Below are 11,525 nucleotides of genomic sequence, written 5' to 3' on the forward strand. Positions count from 1 at the left end.
GTTGAAGCAACCTTTTAAATGCTATAACAGTCTGGGTATCAGAATAGATATTAAAATATTAAATATTCATGAGGCATACAGGCTTTATCTGTGCTACGAAATAAAAAATATTTAAATTACACCGTAAGTCAAATTGATATTAATTTCTTTGTCACAAGTAGTAGTAAAAAGTGAAAAAAAATGCTGAGTCTCTTAGGAATCCAAATGTGTAGGAAGGCATTAGTGCCAAAATGGCACTCTGAGAACAGCAACTGATGGCTGGGCACAGTGGCTCATGTCTGTAATCCCAGTACTTTGGGAGGCTGAGGTGGGTGGATCACTTGAGCTCAGGAGTTCAAGACCAGCCTGGGTAACATGATGAAACCCAATCTCTACAAAAAATAGAAAAATTAGCCGGTTGTGGGGGCCTGTGCCTGTAGTCCCAGCTACCTGGGGAGGCTGAGGTGGGAGAATCACTTGAGCCCAGTAGGTCAAGGCTGAAGTGAGCCATGATCACACCGCTGCTGTAGCCTGTGCCACTGCACTTCAGCCTGGGTGATAAAGTGAGACCCTGTCTCAAAAAGAAAAAGAGGCCGGGCACGGTGGCTCATGCCTATAATCCTAGCGCTTTGGGAGGTTGAGGTGGGTAGATCACCTGAGGTCAGGAATTTGAGACCAGCCTGGCCAACATGGTGAAACCCCGTCTCTACTTAAAATACAAATATTAGCCGGGCGCAGTGGCAAGTGCCTGTAATCCTAGCTCCTCAGGAGGCTGAGGCAGGAGAATCACTTAAACCCAGGAGGCAGAGGTTGCAGTCAGCCAAGATCGCACCACTATACTCCAGCCTACGTGACAGAGCCAGACTCCGTCTCAAAAAAAAAAAGAAAAAGAAAAGAAAGAAAGAACAGCAGCTGCAACTCACAGGGGAAAAAAAGTACATTTTATTTAATGACCAAGTACACACACGTTCACACACACACATTTGTACATATAACTAAAACAATTTTTCACTCTTACCACATGGAATGCATTGTGAAATATTCTATGTTCTTTCATTTAAAGAAAAATGAGGGTCACATTTTAGTAAAAAGTTTCACAAATCACTAATATGTTACAACATATAACTCTGATAACTGCTTTAGAGCATTAACAATGCTAAGCTATAATTTCAGGGGAATATATATTCGTGCTCCTTCTTAGAATCAGCCCATGATAGTATTTTAGGGACTCAACTCAGAGAAAAAAATTCAATATAGCCTTGTTACTATGTATCCAACCTGAACATGGTACATGCTTTCAGTGAGTTTAAATCACCTACTTTCCTAGACCCAAGATCTGAGGGAATGACTTCCAACTATGTAACAGGACCCTTTGTCTGTATTATACATTTTATATATGTCTTTTCATGTACATTATTTCATTTGATCCTCACAACAACCCTGTGAGGTAGGCCAGGGGGGAAATGTCAGATTCACTTTATAGACGATGAAGTTAAGGTTCAGAGAGGTTAAGTGACTTTCTCAGTTACCATATACCTAGTATGAGGTAGACAGAATAAGAACCACTAACTTTTGTGGTTGGGGACCCTTTTCTCTAAACCACATAGCTTCTGAGAGTATAATGTAACCCAAAATATTTTTGCCACTTCGTCCTAATTTCCTTATTGTTAATTCAACTTCTTTTGTTGTTGTTTTTAGACAGAGTCTTACTCTGTCACCCAGGCTGGAGTGCAGTAGCGCGATCTCAGCTCACTGCAGACCCCGCCTCCTGAGTTCAAGTGATTCTCCTGCCTCAGTCTCCCAAGTAGCTGGGATTACAGGCACCTGCCACTACGCCCGGCTAATTTTTGTATTTTTAGTAGAGATGGGGTTTTGCCATGTTGGCCAGGCTGGTCTCAAACGCCTGACCTCAGGGGATCCGGCTGCCTCACCCTCCCAAAGTGCTAGGATTACAGGCAGGAGCCACTGTGCCCGGCCTGTTAACTCAACTTTTTATAGGATACCATAAAAGTCCTAATTCTAAATTCATCATGTTAAATTTATGCTTCTCTATCAATGAAAACTTATGGCCACAGAACACATTTTTTTGGAAAGCACGTCTCCTTGGCTCTAGTGTAAAGGAACATAAGCAATATGAAGCCAAGGAAATTGAAGAGAAGTCAGAGGAAAGTATATAAAATGGAATGTATGAATGGATTTTAGTCCCTTTAAGCTTGTACTTTTGTGAGAGGGTTCAATGGAGAGCTTTAATGCAGATGAGACTCGAAGCTTTTGAAGAAGATCTAAGTCTTGATGAGGTTATTCAAACTCAAATCTTGAATGCATAATGATGATAGGCCATGGTCTTCAAAAACGTGGTACTTGATGCTTGAAAACAAAACAAAACACACAAAAAATTCTACTACAAGTCTAACAATTTTTTTAAGGGAAATTAAAAACTTCTTTTTGGTCAGTAATTAATCAGATTACTAGATACCATGCTAAAAGAAAAGGAGAAAATCAAAAAAAAAAGAAAAGGAAAAAAAAATTTTTTTAAAAGGTACAGTAGACAGAACGGCTAAATACGTTCATTGGCTTATCTCTTTGATTAATACCTGTCACTGAAAATTGCAACAGAATTTAAAGTTCTTACAGAATCTCCCTGGGGCTGTAGTCAGATACACTGATTTAATGATAATTTATTGTATCTCTTTGATCTCTATCCATGGTATCGAATTGTCTTAAAGAGCTTTTGATCTCTGAAAGCACAGCCAATATGCTTGTTGGAAGAGACAGCATAAAATGATGTTGACTTTGTGGGGTAGGGAAAGAAACTGATGTGGAAATATTATGGTTCAAAATATTGAAATATTTAAACAGGGAGAAAAAGAAACAATGCCTTCAAATGGAAAAATTCAGACCCCTTTGCAAGGTTCAAATGAAAAACATATAGTAAAAATATTGTAAACATGTGCATGATGCAACAAAAGACAGGTTATAGCCCTCTGAAATTTTAGCTCAGTAAATAATTACCAGAGGCCTCTCTCCCTCAGGGGATACTAGCCTCTGTTCCATCCCTCTCCCTTTTTTAGAAGAGGTTTTTAATCTCACTGACTTAATTTTGTGCTCATTCTGTTTATCTTATATGCTTGTATAAACCTGCCTAAAAACAAATAATAATAGCAGCTAATATTTACTGAGTCTATACTTTGTGCCAGGCACTGCTCTAAACACTTTATGTAGATTAATTCCTTTAATCCTCACAACAACTCATGAATTAGATACTACTATTGTCCCCAATTTACAGATAAAGAAACTGAAGTACAGAAAAATTAAGAAATTCAGGTAATTACCCAGCTGATAAATAGTAGAGATGGAATTCAAACTTGGGCTCTCTGGCTCCAGAACAGAAAGCAACACCCACCACTCTACAAAACTGGTTTCAATACAACAAAATTTACCAGGACCGGGGCTTTATTTTAATCAGTATTGTGCCATGTCACAATCTTTCACTTCATGTTATGATTAGAAAGCACAGTGAATAATGTAAATTCCCCAACAGTAGTAATATAGAATCCATTTCAGCAGTCACTACTCAGAAGTGACACCCTGTGGGAATGTCAAAGCAGTTAAAAATGAAGCATGCACTAAAATATTATAGTGATAAAGGATTCTGACAACTTTATTCCTTGTTTTGCTTAGGTATATTTTCTATAACCTAATTTTTGTATGGTGGATATGAATTACTTGTATAATTTGTAAAAACTTTTTTCAAGCATGCCATCACCATTATTAGCATTATATATATTAAACTTACACTAAAACTATTAGATAAGTTTGTTCTTGCTCTACTTGAATAGCCAAAAAATTTTTTTAATCAAGATAAACTCAGCTTTATGGTAATAATGAAATAATAACAATAGCTATTTTTACTTAGGCAAGACTTTAACCTTCAGTAAATTCCTTTTTACAGCTGAGGAAATTGAGGCTTGAAATGAATAATAAAACTTAATTAATAGACTGGAGGCCAGATTCAAATCTGTCTATATTACTCTAGAGTTTGTGCTCTTTCCACTATACAATGCAGCCTCTCCAAATGCCAAAATATCTGTCCGACTGTCTTTTGTTATTAAATACACTGAAGAGATCTTTCTAAAATTCAGGTATTCTTCCCTTCTTCAATAGAAAATACTAAACATAAATTATTTCTTTTCAGTCAGGGTTATCATTTTGAATATCCATTAATATAGAGCTGTTTTCATCTTATCAAAAGGACTCAGGTTGCTACAATTTTAAATTAGCTGGTCTGCTTTATGAGTTTTTTCTTTTTTTCTTTGCATCTAATAGGAGCACCTGGACTATTCATGATTTGTTACTTCTAATATCTCATGGAATTAGATGCCAGCTAATTAAGCCTATCAGAATTGTGTCTAAAATAAAAGTAAACTGAGTAAGGATCTGAGAAAAGCATGTTGATTTTATGTCTTATAATTTGAAGTTCAAATAATTTTAAAATTTATGTCCTGGTTATGGGTGAGGTGAGGTTGATGGATAAGTGACCAGTGGATATGTTAGCTATCAGTATTTAAATATAGGAATAAGAGATTAAACCCATCTACAATAAATCACTTTATTACACTACAAAAAAGTTTTTAGGATTTGAAAGAGGATGAAAAATCCCCTCTACAGTGTTCCTGATGTTCAAAATCTGCTTAAGCAACCCAAATTACCAGGAGTTCACTGCCTCTCAACACAGTCTGCTTCACTGCTAATTATTAATAGTTCTATACTTTCTCTTATTTTGAACGAAATTTGGCCTCAAATAACAAAGAACAAGTATACTTCCTATGGAGTTTCTCCAACCCTTCCAAAGTCTTCTAAATAGTTCCAGTCCCCTCAATCTAGATCATTACAATTGCCCTTTTATAGGATCAAAGCATTGATTAAGAACAGTTCTCCTGTTCTGCAAGGTAATCAAATGAGTTTTTGTGCATTAATGTTTTATAGGTTAATGGGATCTGTTTAATCTTGGTCATAAACAATTGGAATGCTAGGAAATACTTATGTTCTAGTTCAATTCAAATTGAACATCAATAAATTTTTGAGTTCTCTATTCTTTCTCCCCTCCCCAAAACAACACAAAACAGAATCTCAAAAGATATGGTTAACATAATAGTTTATGTTGCTAGATTTTAATTTTCTCACTTAAGCTTAGGTCTGCCTTCCTGTCATTTCAATTCTGTGAATAATCTTAAAACTTCCAAAATTATTTAAGCTACTCACAAAATCATGAGTTAGCCTATGACAGGCCCAGCTCTAAGGACTTAATGCGCTTTTTTTTTTTCCTCATTGACTAACTGGATAACCTCCTATCTGGTTTTCCGGAGTGTGTGTGTGTGTGTGTGTGTGTGTGCGCGCGCATATATATATATGTGTGTGTGTATAGATATATATATATGTATATGTATCTTTTCTCTTTATCTATGTGTATATACATATACACACATACATATATGTCTGGAATATATATATTCTCTCTATATAAATATATATGTTTCCATAACATATATGTATGCAACATACATAGATGTAGATATTATATACTATATATCTATGTACACACATATATACACACACATATAGAAGCATCTTTCCTCAATTCTGTGTTCTCTACATGTAACTTTTACATTCAGGTTCATCTCCTTTCTCTCCATGTCATCTTTACCATATTCTATCCTCTTGATTTAGGAAAACAATCTGTCCTTGGATTCAATTCATTGCTATCCATTCACTTAGCAAGAATAAAGAGTCTTACTCTAGGCATCCCACTCACTGATTTCCCCTTCATGATGATAGTGATTAATCCCAAGGACATTAGGAAACAAAGCATCATTTAACAGAGATGAGTATATGCAAAATACTCTGCCAAGTTTGCCCAGGCTGGAGTGCAATGGTGTGATCTCGGCTCACCGCAACCTCTGCCTCCCGGGTTCAAGTGATTCTCCTACCTCAGCCTCCTGAGTAGCTGGGATTACAGGCATGTGCCACCACGCCCGGCTAATTTTTTGTAATTTTAGTTGAGATGGGGTTTCTCCATGGTTGTCAGGTTGGTCTCGAACTCCCGAACTCAGGTGATTCACCTGCCTCAGCCTCCCAAAGTGCTGGGATTACAGGCGTGAGCCTATAACTTCTTCTATTCTACTAATCATGATTCAACCACTAGTTAGCAGCCTTCATTATGATTTTTAACAGACACACAATAAGTGGTATCATATAGGTATGTGTCGTACAAAGCCTATTCTCAAGCAAGTTTCTAATAAAATCCCTATTAAAAAATAAAGATTATTATATATTTAAATGTTTCATATAATTCATTTTACTTATCTATTACTACTATTCCAAATGTCCTACAATAAAAGTGTGGGAAGACAAAAATGATTATCTAAGTAAAAGTCACCAGAATTTTCTGCTGCATTCCCGAGGCAGATAATCAGCTAATTAAAAGTAAATACAAAATGAGATTACCAATTGTATAATTTATTTTTCTGGTTTACTGATTTTACTAACAGAACAAGCCATTCTTCGCAATGCCTTAAGCCAGTTCTAAACATCAAGAACAAAGTAAAATAATAATGAGTTGTTTAAAAAGTCCCTAAATAGCAGTTCAAATAAAACAAAGTTCATCCTATTCAGTAATACTGTGAAGTTCAGAACTATGCCACAGCAATACTAACCTAGCTTGCAAACAATAGTAACACCCACCATATTACCTGGTCAGGTCAGCAACACGCAGTATACTGTAAATGAATACTGAATTCGGCAAGACTAAGCATTTAGTATTCTTAAGATCTTATTAATAGTAACAATCTAACGTCAAGGTTTAAAATCTATTACAATGGATTGGAATAGATTGCAGCTCTGAAAAAATCTTAACTCACTTATGTCACCCCACTTCTTCTAAATAGTCCAAGTATTATAAGAACAGAAAGTCATAAGGGAATAGTAAAAGGCTCTCATAATTGTTAAATTATTGTAAAGACTTGCTGTTTGTTTCTTAGTATTATGAAAATACAAACATGTTCATAGTAAAAAAAAAAATCAACCCACCAGAAATAGTATACGGAAAAATTGTGAGATGTGAGTCTCTTCTTCCTACTCTAGGCCTCTAGTCTCATTTCCCAGGGTTATCTGTCAATAATTCCTTACACAGGTTTGAAGAAATTTTGTATGTATGTATATTAATGTATGCTTTATATAAACACAGATGAAAACATACTGTATGTATAGTTCTTTTTATTGTTTTATCAGTTAACAATGTGTATTAGAGATTTTTCCATATCTGCATCTCTGTAACTACTTTATCCTAAGAGCTGCAAAGTATTACTTTGTATAAAGACAGTCATTTAACTAGACCTCTGTTGAAACACAGTTAGGCTATTTCTAGCAGGTTTTTTAAATTTCAAACAATATGGTGACAAAAATCTTTGTATGCAAATTTCTGTGTGTAAGGCCAAATAAATCTGAAAGATGAATTCCTAGAAGTACTGCCTGCTATAGAATTAAGCAAATTCTAAATAAGAAGCCAGGGTATCTACAAAGGAGACCAGAAAAAAACTACAAGTTCAATGCTTAGTGATTAAAGGGTGACAAATATTATCATAAAGTTAGAAGTTAAGGTTCTGAAAATGAACAAACCGATCAATTAAAAAAGGTAAAATGGGAGAAAATAAATTTTACCCCCTTGAGACAGAAAGATAAAAGGCCTGGAGAATCAACCATCTAATATATTTTTTAAAACAAGAAAGAAAAAAAAAATAGCATGAATAAGGCAGGAAAAAGAAAAAAAGACATTTTTGGGCCTCTTTTCTTGCTTAAATCTGAGGCACAAGATAAAATTGATCAGTAGATTTGATACATATACTATTACATAGCCAAACTTGGATGCAAGATCATTTAAATGACTATTTGAGGCCTCATTTCTACAGGGTATCCACAGATTAAATTATTTCTACCAAGATGTAAAGTGTTGAAAGGGGGTTCGCCCCTAAAAAAAGAAAGCAGAGCAGTAACTTTCCAGGAACAATATAAATATAGCTTGCCAATCTTCAATTTCTGATCAACTTTACAGGAAAATAAGAACAATTGCTTCATATATACAAAACAAACCTTTCTTTGGAAGGTCCTGATTAAAACATAAAGAGATTAAGAACTGTACTTTTCAATTACAATCCTATAATTTCCTAGGCAAATTTAACATTGTTCTACCATCTCAACAAACATAAAACACAGTCAATTACTTACCTCTCCCAAAGTGCTACGATTTGAATGCCACAATACATATTGACTCATGTTTTTGTCCATTAATGGTCCGTGAGTTTCTTTAAATGAAGTCCATTTTTAGAGTCCATAGATATCAGTGTTCTGCAAAACTAAAAACCTCAAGAATGTCAATGTACAGACCTAAGTTACCACTGAGATACCAACTCATTATGAATAAAAGTTATACTACACAGACATTTAGATGTCCACAATTTAGTGGACATCACACTGAACAACAGATTGACACTGAACAGGAGACTGAGGTAGCAAAATTAGACTGGATTTTTAAGTAAGATAATAATATTAACATAAATCTACAGGATCTCAAAACATGCCTTTGTACCATAATTTTATGTATTCTAAAGGTGGTACCACAGTAACAGTATACACAAATGGGCATGATTCTAGGCACTTTCCAGAAACTGGGAAAACAAGGTTTAAGGGTATGTAAACTTAAAATTTAAACAGTGCAATAATATATTTACATGTCAACTTTTTGGAGTTTTCAACCTATTTTGAGAACATCTTAGATTTTTATATCTAAAAAATGCTTAAGAAGTTTCATCTCTGTAAAACACACACACACACACACACACACACACACACACACACACACACACATGCATGTGGCATAAATTCAGGGTTTCCTACTCCTACTGTACCCAATCTAAAACGGTAAGATTCTGAAACCAGAGCTGCTATCTCATTATGTGGTCCATACACACATTCACCTCACTGGACTAGGTAGTGATTCATGCCAAGATTTCATTACACAGCCTGACCACAGTCTCATCTGCTCTTTTTTTCCATTTGACAACCAAAACCAGTAAGGTTACAGTAGTTGTTTTTTAGGTCCCTTCCCACTTTTTATCACATTTTTAAAATTAATTTTTATTTTTTAAATTTTATTTATTTATATTTTATATTTTATTTATTTATTTATATTTCCTGAGGAGTTAACTCTGTCGCCCAGGCTGGAGTGCAGTGGCACAACCTCTGCTCCTGCAACCTCCGCCTCCCAGCTTCAAGTGATTCTCGTGCCTCAGCCTCCCAAGTAGCTGGAATTACAGGATCGCACCCTGCCCGGCTAATTTTTTCCATATTTTTAGTAGAGACGGGGTTTCACCATGTTGGCCAGGCTGGTCTTGAACTCCTGACCTCAAGTGATCCGCCCACCTTGGCCTCCCAAAGCGCTGGGATTACAGGCGTGAGCCACCATGCCCGGCCCCACTCTTGATCACATTTAAGACACCTAAACAAGTACTTCCAACAAAGGAAACAGTTTAATCTTCTTTTGGGGACCCTCTATTAATATAACTGTTTGGAAGGAGTTAACCTTACTTATAAACACCAGGTGTAATCTCTGACTGGATTTTTATAAACTACTATTTTCATTTTCATAATCAAAAATATAAGGTATATTCTCAATTATAATTATAGTGAGTTATAATTCTCACATCTCAAATGTAAGTAGTACACTTACGTATAAGATAATGAAGAAACCATTAAGAAAAAGGAAAGTGGCCGCACGCGCAGTGGCTCACGCCTGTAATCCCAACACTTTGGGAGGCCAAGGTGGACGGATCACGAGGTCAGGAGATCGAGACCATCCTGGCCAACATGGTGAAACCTCGTCTCTACTAAAAATACAAAAATTAGCTGGGGGTGGTGGCGTGTGCCTGTAATCCCAGCTACTCGGGAAGCTGAGGGAGGAGAATCACTTGAACCAGGGGGTCGGAGGTCGCGCAGTGAGCCAAGATCGCCACTGCACTCCAGCCTGGTGACAGAGCGAGGCTCCGTCTCAAAAAAAAAAAAAAAAAAAAGGAAAGTAAGTTTACTTTGCTTAAAAGAAAGCATTAAGAGCAGTCACTGCTATAACAGCAGTTTGTTTACAACGGTCCAACTCCTCCCTGGTATCATTTCCCTACAAGTTCTTCCCAGAAAAGTAAAGGAACCTGAAAGAAGCCAAAGTAAGTGACTCACCCTCTCCACCCGGATAAGAATACTAAGACACATTTCTAAATTTCAATAACCATAAAAGACAAAACTAACAAAAACCAACAATGTCCTGGGTATCTGCTGCACCAGCATCCTCATAAAACACTGGTTAGCAAACTAAACTGGAGTCATTTCTATATTCAGAGGTTAGAATACTGAAATTTGGGAGAGGTTCTGCCGGGGAGCCAGAATCAGGTTGGTTGGTTAATTCATTCATTCATTCATTCATTCATTCATTCCTTCGACAGCATCTAAAGAATGCTCACTTGCGGCAAGGCATTGTGCTACGAGTTAAGAGACAAAAAGTTGAGGTCCCTGTCCCCTATTAGCAGAACAGGTCGGGGTAGGTGAACCCTAGGTCAACTCATCTCAGTGTCCCAGGCTCCGTCTCTCCAACATACGCGCCAATGATCGGAAACCCATGGCCCCAGCCATGTCTGATTCTGAGAAGACTCAACCTGTCTGTATTTCCTCGACGACTTCGGGCCCCCAAGACCAAGTTCCCAAGAGTTCTCCATATCCTCAACCCCTCAGGGAGTCTCATGCCAAGGAGCCTTTTCTCCAGCCACGACCTAATGTTGTCCATTACCTAACCTGTGTCCGCCCGCGCTTAGGGCCCCGAGCGACCTAGGCCATCAACCCCAGCTGCCACCCTCGCCCCAGTTCAGATCCCGCCAGCAGGTTACCTGTCGGGGATCCGAGGCTCCCAGCGGATCCCAGACGCTCCGCCCCGCCCATGGCGTCACCCTCCACAACCAGGTACCGCCTCCCCTGCGTAACTTCCCGTGCGCCGCGTCCGGCCGGAATTCCACCGGACCTGCAGTCCCGCCGAGCGCCAGACTCGGCTAGTGACGTCACTTCCGACCTGTTCTTTGCGTTAACCTGGCGTCCTGGCGCGCTCCACATCTTGCTTGTCGGATTTTATTCCGCCGGTTTGCTTCTCGGCCTGTGTATCTAGCCTGGAAAAGTGCATGTTATCTTTTTGCAAACTTCTTTAGCCTTCTTTTCGGCAGCCACTTCCCTCTGCTCCTTCTGTAGGTTGTATTCATCACTGGTCAAGTTCACCTGGCCTCTTGGAGAAATCACGATTGTTACTGTGATTTTTCTTATTTATCTACGTAGTGGAGCGCTAGGAGTGCAGGCTGTGAGGTTTCGCTATCTGGTTTCAAATGCTGCCTCCCACTTCTAACAGTGTTGCCTGGGCATGTTACTTAACCTCTCTGTGCCCACTTCAAGTGTGAAACATAACA

At 37.7% G+C, this 11,525-nt stretch overlaps 1 protein-coding gene across 4 annotated transcripts in view; it reads right to left on the reverse strand.

Annotated features, from left to right (window-relative positions):
- The window catches only part of MAP3K13 (mitogen-activated protein kinase kinase kinase 13), a 193,653-nt gene extending 182,526 nt beyond the window's left edge, over positions 1-11,127 (reverse strand). The window contains exons 1-2 of one of the 4 annotated variants that reach the window (XM_073023379.1): positions 10,962-11,127; positions 8,260-8,387 (exon numbers count right to left, since the gene is read on the reverse strand). The gene's annotated coding sequence lies outside the window, so the exon portion shown is untranslated. The remainder of the gene's footprint in view (positions 1-8,259; positions 8,388-10,961) is intronic. The other 3 variants (XM_073023381.1, XM_073023380.1, XM_007971856.3) reach the window with 3 other exon arrangements.
- Positions 11,128-11,525: the final 398 nt, after the last annotated feature.

This window comes from Chlorocebus sabaeus, chromosome 15 (assembly GCF_047675955.1).
Source record: "Chlorocebus sabaeus isolate Y175 chromosome 15, mChlSab1.0.hap1, whole genome shotgun sequence".
NCBI lineage: Eukaryota > Metazoa > Chordata > Mammalia > Primates > Cercopithecidae > Chlorocebus > Chlorocebus sabaeus.